Raw genomic sequence first — 8,962 nt, forward strand, 5'->3', positions numbered from 1 at the left:
ACGCCATGGCCTTCTTTGACCGGTTCAATACGCGGTCGTTTGGAAAAATATCTCATTTGATCCCTTGGATAATATCCCGATGTTATCAATTTTTAATATATTTGGATTAAACGTGTAATTAAGAATAATTATTAAAAATATTTTCTAATTAATTGATTATTAATTACTGATAGATAATCAAAATACTATTTTTAAAATTTTATACGTCATTTGTTGCGTATAACTGTATGGTTGTATTCAATTTGTAAACGTTACGTAACCAATATAATCATACAAACATGTAATCTGGAAAACTGTTTGTTGACATGAGTCATATGTTCCTCAAAGAAATTGATTGAAGTTGATTTTTTATCCCGAAAGATTTAGTTCATGACCTAATCTTTCTCTTTTTTTCTATGCCTTGCCAGTCATAGACGACACTGTGAAGACTCCAATCCATGCTCATTTTCCCACAAATATGCAAGACTAAATCGAATGGGGTGGAACATTAGGAGGTGTTGCTTAAATAAACATATCATCTGGAATGACATTGAGGCAATCATGCGTAATTTGGAGTCGTTGCATACTCAGATGCAAGAGTGCATTTGGGCAGGTGGTTTACAAAGAGGGTACGATGAGTATGCCCTAATCAGGCGACTCTACGACCCGTTGCAACATAAGAAGCTTAAGAATATCTTAAATGCAACATGCAATATTTACGAGAACAATTACAGAAAGACTGCAAGAGGATGTTAGAGTTGATTATTCATTAAGTTATTTTGTAATTATCAATTAGGTTGTTAGAAATAATTATATTTATTCTTTGTATTTATCTCTTTGTATTTCCTTATACTTATCAGTTTATGATTTCCTATGCAGGAGCGGAACTGGGGGGTTGGGGTGGGCACGAGCCCCGGTAGGCCGCTGGAGAATTGCGAAAAAAAAATAGTAATGGCGTTCGATAATATTTTAAGGAGAATTTTATTGACTCTATGTAGTATAATTTTAATGTTTAAAGGTATATGAAATGGTTAAGCATGCTTACTTCTATTTGAGCGGTTTATGTTCAACTCTATCCAACCTCATTTTCTTGTAAAAAGTTTTTATTTATTTTAATTTTATTTTTCAAAAATTATAAAAACATGTTACCATTGTTAATTAATTTAAATGAACTCTTTATTTTTATTTTGATAACACTTTTGAATTCATTTTTAATATGTCTTTACCATTAAAAAAAGTAAACATACTTAATATTCATTTTTATTATGTTTTTACCATTAAAAAAATAAACATGTTTAATTTTCTATTACTTCAATACTAATTTCTGAAAAATGATAACATTTTTATAGTTTTAACGCGTTGGAGGCTAAATTTTTTTTGCCCAACCCTAACGGACTGGATTTAAAAAATTTACCGTCAACCGCACGGTTAAAATTAGCCCCCCAAATTATTGTGTTAAAAAATTATTATTAAATATTTACGCCCCGACTTAGTTTGGGTTCTGGTTCCGCCACTGTTCCTATGTATAAATATTCTTAATCAATATACTTCCTAATTAAGAGAATATTTACTAATCTCTCTCCAGAAATATTGTTCACGTTAAACACTGTTGACTTACATTAGTTATAATTCTGACAAATCATCGCTATTACTTAACAAGTACGTTGAAGATTTTTTAACCGGGCCGAATACCCCAATAAAAAATTCAAACCGGATTAAATCATTGAAAATGAATTATAATGTGGGATGTTAAATTGTTGAGATTTTCAAATCTCCAGAATTAGAACAAACCGATGCCACTCCTAGTTTATGATTACTTTTATAATTTGGGCTAAGAAAGTTAGGCTGGGCTGGGCTGGACTATGTTTGGGCTTCGTAAGAATTGAAGGTTAGGAAACCAGTCAGCTAACAAGGGCATTTTAGTAACTAAAATTTCATTCCTTCAAGCATAAAACCCTAATGAAATCTCAATCTTTCAAAACCTAATTCGGCTTCAAATCGAGGAAAACTTCTCTCCTTCGCCTTTCTCTCTACTGCAGCTACAAACAATGGAGATTTGTCGAATGCTTATGTATTTTAATATTTGAATTTAAATCTGCCTTTAGAGTAGCCATCTGAATCAAAAACAATTTCATACTGGCTTAGTTAAAAGGCAGAAATCAAATCGTTTGATCAATTTTATAATTGCTCAATCACGATCCGAGGCCTGTTTGAGAGAGCGTTCTCGTAATTTTCTTTACCTGTAATCGTTTCTCCAAGCAGCTTTGGACATTTTCAATATGAATCTGCATCTCCATGTTTTTTCGATCTTCTTTTCATGTGTTATTGGTTCGATTTCGCCTTCAGAATAACCGAAGCTTCGTTTAAATGATGCTAATTGGTCCAGACAGAGGCGTATACTGATCTGAATCTCAATCGTTTTTAGGGTAACAGATTTTTTCTTCTGTTTTCCTTTCTTAGATTGATTCATATATTTAATTAAGTTTTTATAAATTTATTAGGAAATATCTCGCATCTTATTATTCCAGACGGTGGCTAATGATTAATAAGATGGATTTTCGGATCAGTTTTAGAGAAAGCAACTTGATATTTATGCAATAATATTCACATGACCTTGGTGATTCGCTGTTAATTAGAGTAGATTGTAGATTTAATCAGTTTAGATCTAATACAGTCGATGATCAAATTACTAATTGTTTGTTAGAGTTTAGATCTAACAGTGGACGGTGAATTATGGATGATCAAATTACTAGTTGTTTGGCTGTGATTAAATTAGTTATATCGATGATCAAATTACTAGTTGTTTGGCTGTAATTAGATTAGTCAACCGATTGATTAACCATATGAATGTCTTGTTGCCATTCTGAGTTTCCATTGGGATTTGAGTAATTGTGTGCAACTCTGCATTTAGAAATTTGATTCGGTAGAGAGTTGGGAAGGAAGGGGAAGCAACGGAAAGGAACAATGTTTGTGAAAATAATTACTTTTTGTTTGAAGGTTTAGGAAAGGGATGAATCGGTTTCCTTCACCATCGTCTCCGTTTTTTCTCTAATTCGATTTCACCAAATCTAGACTCCTCCCTTTGAACAATATGCAATCAATTCACCTTCCTATGATTCGTTATATCTGCATATCGAAGGAACCTTTTCACTTCTAATAACTAATTAAGATATGATCTAGGTAAGTAATGACAACGAAAATGTGTTTTTTAAACACTGAGCCGGATAGGATAAAGTGAAATTGATATAGATAGATTCAGATGTATCACTGTGGTTTTCACTAGGAGAAATATTGAGTGAACTAGATGAAATATTGAGAGGTGAATGAAAAATTGAGGTAAGACTGTATAGTTTTCAAACACAAATCTTCAATTAGGGATAAGTATATAGACATAAGTTAAAAGTAGTGATGGCAATGGATATTCTACCTGTGGGTATTCGGCACTATTCGATCTTAATGGGACTATCCGTATAAAAGTGTATGGGATGGGTATGGGATCAAAACGAAAGACTTCCCAATGTATCGTTATTCGTCATAATTTTTTTATATATTAAAAAATGTTATTGTGTTTTAGATGTAAGATAAGGTTCCAGCTGCCCGTTACAACCGCCCACCTCTGAGTTAGGTTTTCATTCTATTAAAGGAATGGCTAATGGAGTAGTTCGCCTACCTCCTTGATCTGAGAGCTGGTATTCTATTGAAAATGAATGATATTATGACGAGGCGGTCCCAGGAATGAAAGTCCATTCCTCTGGAACTCGGTTTCACAAAAAAGGTTCAATCTTGTGAAAGCGTAGCGTAGGCGAAACCTGGCAGCCCGCCCAGAGTTTGACCTTATCCGGTCCTGGTTTTAATCTTTATTTTTTTAATTTTTAGATCTAGATGATTTATTAAATTTATATTTTGTTAAATTTGTAATATTTTTTATTTTATTTATTGATTCTAAACAGGTAAGGGTACCCGCGGATTAAATGGGGACGGATATGGGATGCAAAACATATACCTGTTAGAATAATGTAAAGGGTACGGGTAATTTAAAAATAAACGGATAAGGGTTTGAGATTGATATTGATACTACCCGTTGCCATCCTTAGTTAAAAAGGGATAAAAAAAAGGACCGAGGAGAATGTAGTGGCAATGTGGTAATAACATTTTGGGACAGATATGTAAATGGGTAGGATTGTAATAATGTTGAAAGGTGAGTAAAAGGTGTTTGGGCCGCATCATTTGGGTCTTGCAAAAGAGTAGGACATGAATTTCTATTGTTGGGCGATTTATGCCCAGCAAATGTGTAGGTTGCCAGTGGTCATTCAGTTTTGATGAAAATTCACTTATATGGCAATTGAATATTGGTTTTTTAATCTATTCATATGGTGTTTAAGTGGGATCCCGATGTTGATATAAGTGAACAAGAAGTGGGATCCCTAAAGGTTGATGTTGGAAGAACTTACCCACATATTTTCCTTTTGTTATCTTTACAAAAAGTTTTATCATAGGTTTTTGTAAGCATCGTTTTTGGATGCATATGTGCTCTGATAACATGATCCCTTAGACAAGTTTATGGAGTTTATTACTCTTGAAGATGATTTTGTATGAGTTCATGACTATTACTTGATGGTCCTTTTAACGACTTAAGCTTGGTAGATGATATACTGATTTAATTGGTCATGAATCAAAAACCAAAATTCACTGGTTGAGTTGCAGTGTATAACCCTAATCGCATTCCATCAACAACACCACAAGTTTTTATCTTTGATATTTCAAAGTCACCGGAGATATCAATGTCTTTACAAATGTACATATTCCTTCTTCGCCGAGAAGGAGGGATGGGTCATCGCACGTTGGAGAAGACCCACCTCTCAAAAGGTTTACTTGCACTTTTAGTAATAAAAAATTAGAACCAAATTGAGCTTATGTAAGCTGTCTGTATTGTCAGGTATTGAATTGGTATCAAATAAGAAGAGAGTGACATAATGCAATCGCGAGTTCGTTGATAAGTATAGTGTCACTCTCTTCTTATTTGATACCAAAAATTACCAATTCAATACCTAGTAGCATAATATGAATATGGTTCTAAAGTTTTTACTGAAAGTGCGGTTACACCTTTTGATGGGTGGATCTTCTCCGATGTGTGATTACTTACCCCCCCTTCTCGGTGGAGAACAAATATGTGGATTAGTAAAGATATTAATATCTCCACTGACTTTAAGATATCAAAGATAGAAACTTGTTGTGCTGTTGATGGGATACGATTAGGGTTATATACTGCAACTCGACCAGTGGTTTTTTATTCATATCCAATTAAGTCAGCATCTCGTCTACCAAGCTTAAGTCGGTAGAAGGACCATCAAGTGATAGTCATGAACTCATACAAAATTATCTTCAACATTAATAACCTTCAATATTATCAGAGGTAAACTGGGCAATCACAAGTTGTTTTCGAGTTTTTGTTGCCATTTACTATTTGTTGCTCACCAACCCATATAGAGTTTGATTTTGTTTAAGGTAATAACACACGTCATTTGATTGTCAAATCTTCTAATTAAGATTGTACACTCGAATCTAATGTTAAATTATTTAACCATTCAAAGTGATGTGGCAAGTGAAATTCACATAAAGCCAGACCTATACATGCACAAATTGTTGTGACCACCAATGCTCTTATAGTTAGGTCCAATTTGTTATGACCACCACTCAAGATCGGAACGCGCCCAAATAGGATGTAACTCAATTAGGTGACCAATTTTCTCTTCCTTTGCTTCCAATAAGTAAAATGATTTTCCAAACGATATCACTTCAAAAGTTCTTATCTTTACTCATTTGTTGTAGCTCTGTGCGATCTGCTTATTTTGGATGTCCATCTTATTCAAAGTAATGAGTTTTGCATAGTATAAGTCTTCTAATTTAGGGATCATTGCTTCAAAATAGTCTTTGATTTGCAATCCTTCCTAACTTGCTACTCTGAACGATGGAACAACAACTTCATAGGCGGCACGACTTCATGTCCATATGTGAGTTTGAATGGACTTGTACTGGTAGCATCTGTTCTTGAACTTCTATAGGCCTAAAATGACTTGGATAGCACGTTGTGCTAATCCCTCAGTTTTTCTTCAATCATCTTCTCCAAGATCCTGATTAGAAACAAGATTATCGAGGAGGTGATCATTCAGCTTTGATGAGGATTCACCTATATTGCAATTGAATATTGGCTTTTCAATCTATTCATATGTTGTTTAAGTGAGATCCGGATGTTATTTATGTGAGATCCCTGAAGGTTGATGTTGATATAAGTGAACAAGAAGAAGAAGTTTCCCAAAAGTTGTTGGAAGAATACAACTGTTTACCCACATTTCTTCACTTTGATATTTACAAAAAGTTTTATCATAGTTTTTGTAAGCACTGTTTATGGTTTTTTTCATTATATGATGCATGTGTGCCCTAATAACGTGATCCTTTTAACAAGTTTTTATGGATAGGGTTATGGAGTTTATTACTCTTGAAGATGATTTTGTATGGGTTCATGACTATCACTTGATAGTCCTTTTACTGACTTAAGCTTGGTAGACAATATGATGATTTAGTTAGTTATGAATCAAAAACCACAAACCATGAGTTGCAATATATAACCCTAATTGGATCCCATCAATAACACAACAAGTCTCCATCTTTGATGTCTCAAAGTCATTGAAGATATCAATGTCTCTACAAATGCACATATGTGTTCTCCACCGAGAAGAAGGGATGAGTCATCACACAGTGGAGAATACCCATCCTTCAAAAGGTGTAATTACACTTTTAGTATAAAAAACATTAGAACCAAATGGACCTTATATAGGTGTAAGTCGTCTGTATTCATATTGTGTCAGGTATTGAATTGGTAATTTGGTATCAAATAAGAAGAGAGTGACATTATAGTGTCACTCTCTTCTTATTTGATACCAAATTACCAATTCAATACCTGACATAATATAAATATGGACGACTTAAACCTACACAAGGTCAATTTGGTTCTAAAGTATTTACTGAAAGTGCAGTTACACCTTTTGAGGGGTGGATTTTCTCCGATGTGCGATGACTCATCTCCCATTTTCGGTGGAGGCAAATATATGCATTATTGAAGACACTGATATCTACGCTAACTCTAAGATATCAAAGATGGAAACTTGTTATGCTGCTGATGGGATACGATTAGGGTTATATACTACAACTCAACCAATGGTTTTTGATTCGTAGCCAATTAAATCATCATCTCGTTTACCGAGCTTAAGTCGGTAGAAGGACCATCAAGTGATAGTCATGAACCCATACAAAATTATCTTCAACATTAATAACCTCCAATATTATCAGAGGTAAACTGGACAATCACAAGTTGATTTCAAGTTTTTGTTGCCATTTACTATTTGTTGCTCACCAACCCATATAGAGTTTGATTTTGTTTAATGTAATAATACACATTATTTGATTGTCAAACCTTCTAATTAAGATTGTACACTCGAATCTAATGTTAAATTATTTAACCATTAAGGGTTTTGTGGCAAGTGAATTTCACCTAAAGCCAGACTTATACATGCACAATCAGTTGTGACCACTAATGCTCTTATAGTTAGGCCTATAACAAGTCCATTCTGTTATGACCACCATTCAAGACCGAAATGCATCCAGATGGGATGTAACTCAATTGGGTGACCAATTTCCCAATTCTCTTCCTTTGCTTCCAATAAGTAAAATGATTTTCCCAACGATATCACCCACTTCAAAAGTTCTTATTTTTACTCATATGTTGTAGCTCAGTGCGATATTTTTCTTTCAGATGCCCATCTTATTCAAAGTGTGCGGTCTAAGTCTTCTAGTCCAGGGAGCATTGCTTCAAAATACTCTTCGATTTTCAATCCTTCATGTCTTGCTACTCTGGCTGATGGAACAACAACTTCATAGGCAGCACGACTTTATATGTCTATATGTGAGTTTGAATGGACTTATGCTGGTAGCAACTCTTTTTGAATTTTTATAGGTCCAAAATGACTCGGATAGAACGTTGTGCCAATCCCTCGATTTTTCTTCAATCATCTTCTCCAAGTTCCCGATTAGAAACATGAAAAGTGCATCTTCTTTCCCATTATGGATACTGTGGAGTTGAGTTTGTCGATTTGACTCTATAATATTTTGCAAAGTCTTTGATTCTTTGTCCCATGAACATGGTTCTATTATTGGTTGTGATTGACTATGAAATTTTAAACTGTTGAATCAAATGTTTTTTTTTATAAAAGCAGTGACATCATCTTGTTCAACTTTTCTCATTGAAATAACTTCAACCTATTTAGTGAAAAAATCAATACCAACAATTATAATATTTTTAAATGCGTAAGTATAAAGAAACAATTCAGTAACGTTGCGACTAACACTCCCAATTTGATAGAGTCAGTTCCTTCAATTATTTACAATGTTAAAGATAAATTATTATTATCAAACAACGTAAAGATGTTTTTGGTTCATAATCCCCAATTATTTTAGGGTGTTGCTATTTACCGCCCCTATTTTCCTACTTACCGTCCATTTTTTACCATATTTGCCCTCAATTTTTAAAATTTTTTAGAAAATATTCAAAAAAATTCGGAATTTTGCCTTGGCAAGGGATGGCGGGTCATTCACCCGCCACGCCTTAAGGGATGGCGGGTCATTCACCCGCCACGCCTTAAGGGATGGCGGGTCATTCACCCGTCAAGGCAAAATTTCCGGAATTTTGCCCACACATCTAAAATTTTTTGTCTTAACGGGTCAAATGGCCCGCCACTAGACAAGGGATGGCGGGTGAATGACCCGCCATCCCTTGTCTAGTGGCGGGCCATTTGACCCGCCTAGGCAAAATTTCGGAAATTTTTAGATGTGTGTGGGAAGGGGTTTGAAATTTTTTTTTTCAAAATAAAGGGAAAAGGCTAATATGTCTTTTTTTCGGGTGGTAAGTAGGAAAAATAGGGTGGTAAAT

The 8,962-nt window shown here is 34.4% G+C and overlaps 1 long non-coding RNA gene and 2 other non-coding genes across 3 annotated transcripts; all 3 read left to right on the plus strand.

Annotated features, from left to right (window-relative positions):
• Positions 1-1,971: 1,971 nt before the first annotated feature.
• Positions 1,972-2,557, plus strand: LOC136206341 (uncharacterized). Its single transcript, XR_010676254.1, has 2 exons — positions 1,972-2,405; positions 2,481-2,557. It is a non-coding gene; the product is annotated as an uncharacterized lncRNA (long non-coding RNA).
• Positions 2,114-2,253, plus strand: LOC136207806 (small nucleolar RNA U19). The gene has a single exon (XR_010676932.1). It is a non-coding gene; the product is annotated as a small nucleolar RNA U19 (small nucleolar RNA).
• Positions 2,315-2,455, plus strand: LOC136207863 (small nucleolar RNA snoR138). The gene has a single exon (XR_010676949.1). It is a non-coding gene; the product is annotated as a small nucleolar RNA snoR138 (small nucleolar RNA).
• Positions 2,558-8,962: the final 6,405 nt, after the last annotated feature.

This window comes from Euphorbia lathyris, chromosome 9, assembly GCF_963576675.1.
Source record: "Euphorbia lathyris chromosome 9, ddEupLath1.1, whole genome shotgun sequence".
Taxonomy (NCBI): domain Eukaryota; kingdom Viridiplantae; phylum Streptophyta; class Magnoliopsida; order Malpighiales; family Euphorbiaceae; genus Euphorbia; species Euphorbia lathyris.